An 11,803-nucleotide genomic window follows, 5' to 3' on the forward strand; every position below is an offset into this window, starting at 1 on the left:
TAAAAAAAGATAAGAATCACCAGATTTCCTATCAGAAACCATGCGAGTCAGAATTCTATACCCAGAAAAAAATATCTTTAAAAATCAACATCACTGGTGCCAATGTAAACTGGTTCAGTCACTTTGGAAAAGTCTGGCAGTTATTTCCTTAAAATGTAAAACATAGTGCACTTTAGTTCTGATGTAAAAGGTGTAATAATCTCATGACACAGGAGTAGTTTCATTTAAAAACATCATCACCTTGAACAAAATATAGAATAGTGTTATTCAAATATCTCTTAAGTAGTATATTCAATCTCTTCGAAAAATAGTTTAACTTACTGAAGTTGAAAAATATTCTTTTGAAGAAATTTTTCAATTAGACATAAATTTACCATGTGAACCAGCAATGACACTCTAGGTAAGAAGTAAAATGAAAACATATGTCCACACAAAGACTTGTAAGCAAATGTTCATAATAGCATTATTCATAAAACCAAAAAATGGAAACAATTCAAATGTCCATCAATTAGTAAACAAATCTATTACTTCTATACAAGGGAATACTATTAAGCAATACAAAGGAACAAAACACTGACACCTGCTACAATATAGATGAACCTCAAAAACATTATGCTAAGTGAAAGAAGACAGATGCAAAAGACTCAGTACTGTATGATTCAATTTATATGAAAATTCCAAAGAAGGCAAATCTATAAGAATAGAAAGCAGATTTCTGTATACCTTAAACTTATACAGCGATGTATGTCACTTTCATCTCAATATAACTGGAAGGGAGAAGAAAGCAGATTAGTGGTTGCCTGGGGTTGGGGGTGGATGATTGACATGGTATGAGGGATCTTTGGGAGTGAGAGCAATGTCCTAAAAGTGGATTTTGGTGATAGTTACCCAACTTTGTAAATTCACTAAATGTCACTGAAGTGTATATTAACAGGGTGAATTATACAGTGTGTAAATTATATATCCTTAAGGTTAATTTTTAAATGCTGGAGACACAACAACTTTCTCAGAAAAGCAAAAATAATGATGGAAATCAGAGCCAATAGTCCTACTCTACAAAAAATTTTAAAGAAATTTTCAAGCTGAAATAATACATTAGTCTGAAATACGGATCTTCACCAACAAGAGTGTTAAAAAGAAATAAGTGAAGGTAAAATAGGTTTTTCTTACATTTAATTGATCTAAAAGATAACTAGAAAGAAAAAATAGTAGCAAAATATTGCAGAGTAGCTATAGTAACATCAGACAAAAACTTCAGAACAAAGAATACTATCAGAAATAAAGACTAACATTAGACAATAAAGAGGTCAACTTTCCAGTAAGATAAAAATCATAAATATGTGTGCATTTAACAGAGTTTAAGAATACACTAAAGATGACACTATTAAAAAGGAAAAAAGACAAATACACAATCATAGTTGGAGACTTCCACACAACTCTCAGAAACCGACAGAACATGTAGGCAAAAATTAGTAAGGTTTCAGATTACCTAGACAGCACTATCAAACAATCTGATCTAAATGATGTATAAGATTCCACCCAGCAGTATTTTCTTTAAAAAAAAAAGATTTTATTTATTTATTTGAGAGTGAGAGAGAGAGTGAGCACACAAATGTGGGGGGGAGGCAGGGGGAGAGGGAGAAGCAGACACCCTGCTGAGCAGAAAGTCCAACGCACGGCCTCATCCCAGGACCCCAAGATAATGACCTGAGCCGAAGGCAGATGCTTAACGGACTAAACCACCCAAAAACAGGTGACCCCAGCACACCATTTTCAATTGCACATGTAACATTCATAAAGATCAACTATTTTGTGGGCCATTAAAAAATGAATTTTAAGTAATAGCAATCACTAAAAATATGGTCTTAGGCCATGCTGGATATCAATTTTAAAAAAGGTAAAGGAGGGTGCCTGGGTGGCTCAGTGGGTTAAGCCGCTGCCTTCGGCTCAGGTCATGATCTCTGGGTCCTGGGATTGAGTCCCGCATCGGGCTCTCTGCTCAGCAGGGAGCCTGCTTCCCTTCCTCTCTCTCTGCCTGCCTCTCTGCCTACTTGTGATCTCTGTCTGTCAAATAAATAAATAAAATCTTTAAAAAAAAAAAAAGGTAAAGGAAGGGCTCACAGATGGCTCAGTTGGTTAAGCATCTAGCTCTTGGTTTCAGCTGAGGTCGTGATGTCAGGATCATGAGACCGAGCCTCATGTCAGGTTCTGTGCTCAGCATGGAGTCTGCTTGAAACTCTCTCTCCCTCTCCCTCTGCCCTTCCCCCACTGCTTTCTCTAAAATAAATAAATATTTTTTTTTTAAAAGGTAAAATACATTGTTAAGAGAATGAAAAGACTAATGACAGACTGGGAAAAAATATTTGTAAGTCACATATCTGAAGAACTTATATCCAAAATATATAAAGAATGCTCCAAATTCAATAACAGTAATAATAAAGTATGTACTGGAAGAAACACAGACACACAGATCAGTGGAAGACAATAGAGAACACAGAAATAGATCTACGCAAGATGCCTGATTGATTGAAAGCATGACATGTAGAAGTAAAAACTGATAAACTGCACCTCATCAAATCTCTAAACTTTTGATCTGTGAAAGATCCTGCAGAGATGAAAAGACAAATTATAGACTGGAAGAAAGGTCTGAAAATTCTATATCCCATGAAGGAATAAGGACTTGTATCTGGAGTATATAAAGAACTCTCAAAACTCAACATCAAAACCACAATCCCATTAGAAGATGGGCAAAAGCTATGAAGAGACATTTAACTGAAGAGGATACACAGAGGCAAATGAGCACATGAAAAGATATTCAACATCATTAGCGATCAAGTAAATGCAAATTATAAGCACAATGAGATATTGCTACAAGCCCATGCAAGTGGATAAAGTAATAAATTGTGACACAAAATTGTTGGTGAGGATGCCGGGAAAATAGATCAGTATACCCTGATGGTAGAAATATGAAATGGTACAGCCACTCTGGAAAGCATTTTGGCAGTTATTTAAATACTAAAAATGGATTTCCCAGCTGACCCCGCAATCGCACTCTTGAGCATCTATTGCAGAGAAATGACAACTTACGTTAGTGCAGAAACCTGTACGTGAATGTTTATGGCAGCTTTATTCATAATAGCCCCGAACTGGAAACTTATGAAATGTGTGAATGGTTGAATTGTTATACATCAGTACTATGAAATATTATCCAGCAATAAAAATAAGTGAATTATTGATACATGGCAGCAACTCGAATGAACCTGCAGGGAATCATGCTGAGTGAAAAACAAAAGCCATTATCATAAGGTTACATACTGTAAAGTAGGAGTCCATATATGTAATGCTTTGGAAATAACGAAGTGATAGACACGGAGAATAAAATAGTGGTCGTCATGGGTTAAGGGATGTGGAGTGGGAAGTGGGTGGGCTATAAAGGGGAACAATGAGGTATGAGGATGATGGTGGTGGAAGTTACATGAAGTTACACATATGATCAAACTGCACAGAATTACGCACACACACATACACACAGAGGTGTGCAGGTATAACTGGTAAAAATTTGAATAAGCTCCACAGATTGTATCAATGTCAATTTCCTGGCCTTAACACCATACTCTAAGTTAGTGAGATGTTTGGGGGTGCACAGAACCTAACTATATATTTTTTCACAACTTCCTCTGAATCTGTAATTATTTCAAAATAAAAAAACTAAATGAGTAAGTAAACAAGCCCCCCAATTTTTTAAATGGGCAAAAGATCTAAACAGAAAATTCACTGAATAAGTTATACGGATGGCAAATGAGCATATGGAAAGATGCTCAACATTATTAATCATCAGTGAAATGCAAATTAAAACCAGAATGAGATATCACTACATACCTCAGAATAGCTAAAAACATTTTTTTTTTAACCTAGCAATACCAGATGCTGACAAAGATGTGGATGTGGAACAATTGGAATGTTCACACACTGTCGGTGGGAATGCAAGATGGTACAACCACTCTGTAAAAGTTTGGCAGAGGCCCATAAAGGTAAAGATTCATTTACTATGCAACCCAGCAAGCCCCACCCTGGGATATTTACTCAGGAGAAACGAAAATTTTGTTCACACAAAAACCTCTGTACAGATATTTATAACAACTTTATTCATAATAGACAAAAACTGGAAACAAACCAAACGTGACCAGATAAAAAAACGCAATGCCTCCATATGATGGATGGCTACACAGCAATAAAAAGGAGTGAACTACCAATGCACACCCACCACAAGGAGGAAACTCAAAGACAGTTTGCTAAGTAAAAGAAGCCAGACCCAAAAGACTACATACCACGTGATTCCATTCACTCAACAATCTGGAAAAGTAGAGTTGTAGGGATGGAGATCAGACCTGTGGCTGCCAGGGTCTGAGAGTGGGGGAAGGGTTGAATACAAAGAGGAGGCTCCAGGCCCTTTGCACGGGCTGATGGTGATGGGGTGGGGGGAGGGGGAACTCTTCCCTATCTTGACAGTAGTAATGGATACACAGCTCTGTGCTTTAGTCCCATGTCATGAAATTGCACACTACAGAAGTTTGCTCGATGTAAACAAATAAACTGAAATAAGACCTAACTGTAACCCACCTAAATGTCGGCGTGTGCAATCAAGGAAGGACACAAACTGGCACTCACACCCTGCTGGTGGGAGAGGAAATCACTACAACCACTTTGGAAAGCTATTTGGCCATATCTGCTTAAGTGAAACATGTGCACATCCTATAAATCATCAGCTAGACCTCTAGACATATATGCAACAGAAGCATGTATTTCCCAAAGAAAGTAAACACAAGGATATTCATAGCAGCTTTATTTGTAACAACAAAGACCTGGAAACCCCGCCAATGTCCACAAACATTGGAATAGACAAATCAGAGTATAGTCATAAAACGGAATCCTGTATGGTGAGGAGAATAAAGGAAATACTGCTCATATGACAACACGGATGAATAATCAAAGATGTCATGGGTCAGAACAGTAGTTACCTTTGGGCAGAAGGAGTAACTTGGAGGGGATCACAACGGAGTATTAGCAATGTTCTATCTCTTAATATAAATGCAGATTACTGGTGTGTTAACTTTGTGAATATCCATTAATCTAGTCACTTAATATTTGTGTGTTTTTTCTGTTTGCAAATTGTATTTCCATTGTAAAAAGTTTTAAAAGCAGAATATGTGTTTCATTTTCTTTCTTTCTTAAAATTTGGGTTTGCTGATCAAAAATTCTCTGATTCCAAAGGGAAGGAGTAAGAATCACATATGACAACCTTTGTTCCTGACTGGACAAAAGGATGGAAGCAACTTTTGATCACCTGCTCTACTGTGAATGGTACCAGGGGTTCCATGACAACTGGGAGAGGCAGGTATTTTTTTTGTTTTAAAGACAGAGAAGACCCAAGGACAAGAAGATAAATGGTTTCAACTGTGATTGTGTGATTCCAGCATTTCTAGAATGACAAACTTGGGGAACATCAGAGAAAGACCTACCTGAAAGAGCATCTAGTCCGGTCCCTTTGCTTTCCAAAAGCAAAAAAATATGTCCCAGGAAGGGAAGGACTCATTCAACATTACCCATCTACTGAAAGAAGGGACTAGAAGTTCACTCTTCCGAGTGACATCCAGTCTGTGTCCAGTGTCCAGTGTACCCTGACCATTGTTTCCAGACAAATCATCAAAACGCCTTATTGAATGGAGGGACAAGAACATTAAATTGGGAGCTGGAAGACCTGAAGTCTTTCCCAGTTTTGCCAAGTAAGCTCGACTTTCCCCTTTCAGTTTTAATTTTCCCACCTGTGAAATATGGGGTGACAGTAACAAAGTCAACAAGAGGCCACAAGTCTTGGATCCACGACAGAGGCAGATCCAGGTTTGGTGGAATCTGAAGCTTCTAACATTTGGGGCCCTCTCCAAGGATAAGAATACAAAAATATCAATACAAAGTTGATAACAAAAGTGAGTATTTCAAATGAGGGAAGAAATGCAATAGAATACAAGCCGGAAAATGTCAACAAACATTAGACACATCTCAAAATTCAGGGAAAAAATGACATAACAAAAGTATGCTTTTATTAAATAATTGCCTCACATACTTCTGCAACCTATTATTCCTACTTTCCTAGTTTATTGTAGTGGGAGACTCACGGGACTTAGCACATAGTTGTACTCACACCTAAAAAGAATTATAGCAAAGTAGTAAGGACACACAGGCAGATTGTAAGAGGAAAAGACGCGGGGAGAGCCTGGAGGAACCCCTGTGCAGACCCCTTATCCTCTCTCCCTTCCATGAGAGGCCACAAAGAGCACAGCCTTCTTTCAGCAATGAACGTGCGGTGACATGAGTGTGATGTTTCTGCCCAGGGAAGCCCAAACTCGGTGCCCAAGAAATTTATTCAGGCCTGGTCACATAGGAATGCTCTGCCTAATGTGCACCAAAATTTCAGGTTCCCAGAAGGGAAGCAGGTGTTCAGCATAAACCACATTGTTTGTATAAACAGTCTGCACACCGTGAGCCCTCTTACCAGTCTACTGTTGTTGGACGCCCTCTGTGAGCCAAGTCCCCAGAGGCCAGCCAAGGGCCAGTCTTGCAAGAGGACCTTTTGAAAACACAGCAGTCTCAAGCCAGCTACATTAACTCTTATTGGCGTGCTACTCAGCATTGGTAGCTCTGATGCAGGCGTGTGCCCCACAGTCACAAGAATTCTGGAAAATGCCACTTCACACAACCCCCTCCGCACGTTAATATGAATGCGTGCTGTGCTTATGATTGCATGTGCTACACACTGAGAATATTCCTGGCAGGACAGAACTTGTGTTTGCCGATTTTCCGCATCTGATTTGCGATTGGAGGGTTTTCCCGCAGACTGGCTTCTGGCTCTGTACCTCGTGGACCCTGGTTCTCCTCTGCTGCCAGCACACTTCCAGCGCTGTGTGCTATGAGGCGCGACATCACAATGTCCTCCTCCACCTCACACCTCTTGTCCCAGGGCTGGGAGCAATGGCACAGAAAGCAGCAGTATTCCTGGAAGCTATTTCAACACAGGGCGGCCAGCAGTAACTCAGACATGTATGGAACTGGTTGTGAGCCCCTGAGACAGGACTCTCTCAATCCAAACCAAGTATATCCCAATTTAGCATCTCCTGGGCCAGACTCCCAGTATGCCCATGGCCCTGCACCGCCACCACCAGAGCAAGAGGAAGGGAGACAGTTGAATGGAAGGAGCAGCACCTCTGAGCAACTCCAGCTACGACATTTCTCGTGGACTTTACAAGCCATAGGACTAGCATAACCCATAATGCCAGGGCCTCTTCCAGGCCTGGGCAAGCGAGCGATCCTGAAGCTGAGTCTTAAACTTCATTAGCTTCACTGGGCCTCTGTGTCTAGGTGCAGAGAGTTACAGAAGAGAAATCAAACACAGAAAAGGCTCGGGCCCCAGATCATGGGGCAGAAGGGAGCAGGATGTGTGAGCATAAGCAAGGCTAAGGAAATCAGGATGAACTGCTGGCAACCAGTATGCCCAAGTGCCTGGGAACGAGGGACAAGCGCAAAAGCTGGCAATGGGAAGACAGCCTGAGCTGGAACCCAACACAAATATGCCGACTGCAGAGCGTGCTTCTGTTGTATGATCGGGGGTAGACACGGAGGGGAGTGGAAGAGCTGGTTTGGAGTGGGGCTTCCTGAACCACAGGCCGAGAGCAGCTGTGCTGGGCAGGGCCAGAACCGAATCAAGCAGTCCAAGAACTCAAGAGGTAGCTGAGAGAGACAACCTCCTGAATGGGTTGAGACTGAATTCCCAAACTGTACCACTCACATCATCAAATGCTGCTCAGGCTCCAAAGGGCCTTCCAGGCAGCATATGCCACCTCCAAACCTCTGTGGGTACTGGGAGCCAGTCACCACAGCTGGAGGCGGGATGGCTCGAGTCCCCTCTTGGTCACTTACTATGCAACCTGCAGCAAATCACTTCCTCTCTCCGAATCTCAGGTGCCTCATCTCTAAAGTGAAAAGGATGATAATGTCATCCCAGGAGCCCAGGGAGAATCCAGTGTGGTATGGGGATGAGGCAAAGGGCCTGGAGAGGATCTCTTCCTGGGCCAGAATGGAACATGGGGACCCACAGGCAAGCAAGCTGTCACCTGCAGACCGTGCAAAGAAGGCCGGCTCGGCTGGACCCCAGCAGGGACAGCAGCCCAGCAGCCGCAACAAAGGACGTCTCAGCATGGGGAGTGAGCACTCAGAACACGCCACCTCACCCCGACTCCTCTCCCCCTCATGTATGAACAGTTTATTATATGTGCTGCCGAAGCGAGCACATGTATGAACAGTTTAAAGCAGAAGTCTTGTTGGTATTTCAAGGGGAAATTGATGGTACTACTTTGGGATTAATTCGAGATGAGTAACAGTTATTGTACAAACAGGATGTGCCCCAATGAGTAGTTTTACTAGGATGGGAGAAGGAAGGGGAAGAGGACAGAAACAAGCATCAAAATGTCTGAGACAGAAGATCTGCTATGGCTACAGATGACATCAGCACTCCCTCATCTCCACACCAATGCTGCTCCATCCCAGCAGGATGAGGCATACGGAAAGAACGGATGTTAAAGTATAAGGGTGTATAGTTTTTAAAGTCACATGGCCCTGGACCACACAGATCCCTAGAAGCAAGCAACAGACTTGTGACAGAAACTATGGTACCCTGGGTCATTCTGGAGAATCCATCAGCAAAATAGTCGAGTGTAAAAATAAACATATATGCCTGATTTGACACCTCTCAACTGGAGTACTGGGAATGAGAATTTCAGGATGCTGCCTTCGGGCAGCTGTGTAACACAACAGGCTCTTCATCTCCCTTTTGATTCAGCTTCTCCTTATAGTCCAGAGAGCACCAGCCGCAGTTGAGTAAACAGAACTGACTCTTTGACAGCCATCATAAAGCATATCCTGTGAAATACGTACTATTTTGATTCAAGTGCCACAGTCCCTCCTGCAGTCTGAAAGGAGCAGACCAGTTCACAGGCAAACAACACAATTCAAAGCCCCTGAATCACACTGTAGCTAGAAAGAGCTGAAGCAGTCAGAGGCAAGCCCCTCACCTCACAGATGGGTAATGAGAACACACTCAGGTCTGGGGCCAGCCACACCCTTTAGAAGCATAACTCACGGCACAGGGTGACAGCCTTGGCACGAGGCTCAGAGTGCATTTCCTGGGCTCCCAACCTGTCTGGCGGCCACAGCGACTCTAGGTGGGCCGATCCTGAGTTCAAATCCCAACTCTCCCCGACCCTCAGCCAAGTGAGATCTTAGCCAAGTCCCTTGGTCTCTGAGCTCTTGGTTTCCTCATCTGTCAAGAGGATCTAACAACACCGAGCTCTCCAGGTTGATTCAAGGACTAAAGGAAGTAAGAAGACGGAAGCACGTTCACCCACTGCTTTGCCTGTGCTATTCTTTATCGCCTCTGATCTCCTGTCTTTCCAGTCTGAAGTGGACTTCTCAGGACTGGACTCCCGAATCACCACCTTCAAAACCTTGCCTATTCTTCAATATACAGCTCAGATCCAGGCTGCCTCTGAAAACTTCCTGATCTCCCAGTGAGGAGCATACTGGCCTCCCCTGAGGCCTCACAGCACTTCACAGATAGTTCTCTCTGTGGATGATGTCTGGTCCCGCCTCAAATGAGAGTTACTCACATACTTGCCTTTCTTATCCAACTAGCACGTACTGAGTCCAAGGCAGGGCCTATGTCACTCATCCACCAAGCCCAGCATGGCACAATAGCTCATCATGGTGGAGAGCCGATGAATCCTGGACAACTTGAACTGAACAGTTTATCGCCATCATCAGTCAGCACCTATGGAGTGTCTCCGCCGGCAGAGGCAGGCTCTGGGGATAGTACAAAGGTGAAGTGGACAGGGTCCTTGTTTGCAGAGCAATCCCAGTCTAGCTGTAGTGACTGGGCACACACACACACCAACACACACACACACACACACACACACACGCAGAACAGAAATGGCCTAAGGTAAACTTGCACAAAAGCAGTACAGGCAAGGTTCTGGAAAGGTTCTGGAAAGCTGTCAGTAAGGAGGACCAGGCCCTGAAACCAGGCTCAGACAGTTAGGGGAGGCTTCATGAGACCACAGGAAGTGAGGGAGGGTATTTGCCATGAGAGAACAGTGTGGAAGGCAGAGGCACTGAGTGCTGGGAACGGGGGAGAGTCCAGGCAATGACACTGGAAGGGCAGGTATGCCCAAAGAGACAGGAGGACTGACTTGAACAAGGCCATGTTATGAGTACGGCCTCATGGAGATTAGCATGATGGTTAAGCTGGGCCCATTCAGTGCTCATAGCAACCCCTCGAGAGGACTGTTTATTATCCTCATTCAGCACATGGGCAAACTGAGGACAGAGATGCTCAGGCACTTGAATGCTAAGCATCAGGAGCTAGGCAACTCCTGGGCAAAGCTGTGTTTTAGGAAGCACTGTTAAATTAATGGGCAGGCTGGGGTCACACAGGGGTCAGAGAGGGGTTAGAAATCTGCCTGGATCCTGTGGGCAATGTCCCCAACTACGCAAGAACTCAGGAAAAGCCAGAGGTACAAGACATTCTTCCAGAAACTTTGTTTCCTTAAGGATTCTATCTGCAGTCTATCTACTTCTCACTGCTGATTTTGTTCCATGAGTAGGGGTGGGGAACTGAGAGGGAGAGGGTAGCTGAGGAAAAAGAAATTCCTGCTCTTTGTAAAAGATGTGCAGGAGAGGCTCACTTGCAGGCCACCCCAACGAACCAAGGGTGACCTGAATATTTTGGAAAAGTAACCCCCCAAAAGGAGGAAAAACAAGAGGCATCCAGGCCGGTGGGGAAACTCGGGTAAAAGCCACCAGACCCAGACCACAGGCCTGAACTGAGGAGGTAGCAGTGGGGGCAGGAAGAGGAGAATTTATCCTGATCAGACATGTGGGAGGCAGGGACAGGACTTGGTCACCAAGCAAATGCGGAAGCAGGGTGAGGGTAAGGGGACCCCAGGAGCAAAGCTCAGTGACACTGAAGTGTGTCCAGCCCCTGACTGAGAGGTAAAGGATAGGAAACAGAAGTTGGCTTTGTCTGGCACACGTCAGGTCTGACGGGCAGCAGGAAACAGAGGAGGCATTTCTCTTCTCACCTGCAAAAAACGTTCATCTAAAGACCGTCCCTCAGGACCCCGCTGACCACCCCAGGGTGGCTTGGAAGGAGAGCCTGTCCAGAGCCTTCAGAGTCCAGGTGCAGGACTCAACCTACAGGTGCCGCCCTCTCCCCGCCTCCGTGTTCTCCGGGGTCCACTCTGAGAGTCACCCGAGGTCGCTGAGAACCCTGGGGCTGCCACTTTGCTGCCTACCCATCCGGTGCCACCCGGACGCCTAAGTCCCCTGAGGCAGAAGGGAACTGCCTGGCCTCCACCACTGAGACGCCCTTGCCCCGCCCCCGAGCCCTTCCCTGGGTTCCACTCCCCACTTCTGCCAGCTCCGGCCCGGCTCCGCCTCCTGAAAGCCCCACCAGTACCACCCAACGCTGCCCCGGCTCCGCCTCCCAACGTCTTCACCAGTCCTGCCCCAGCAACGCCCCGGCTCCTCCTCCCAACCACCCCACCAGTCACGCCCTGCTCCGCCCCGGCTCCGCCTCCCAACCACTCCACCAGTCCTGCCCCAGCACCGCCCCGGCTCCGCCTCCCAACCTCCCCACCCGTTCCCGCCCTGCTCCGCCCCAGCCACGCCTCCCGGCCACCCCGCCAGTCCCGCC

The sequence above is a fragment of the Lutra lutra genome, chromosome X, assembly GCF_902655055.1.
Source record: "Lutra lutra chromosome X, mLutLut1.2, whole genome shotgun sequence".
Lineage (NCBI taxonomy): Eukaryota > Metazoa > Chordata > Mammalia > Carnivora > Mustelidae > Lutra > Lutra lutra.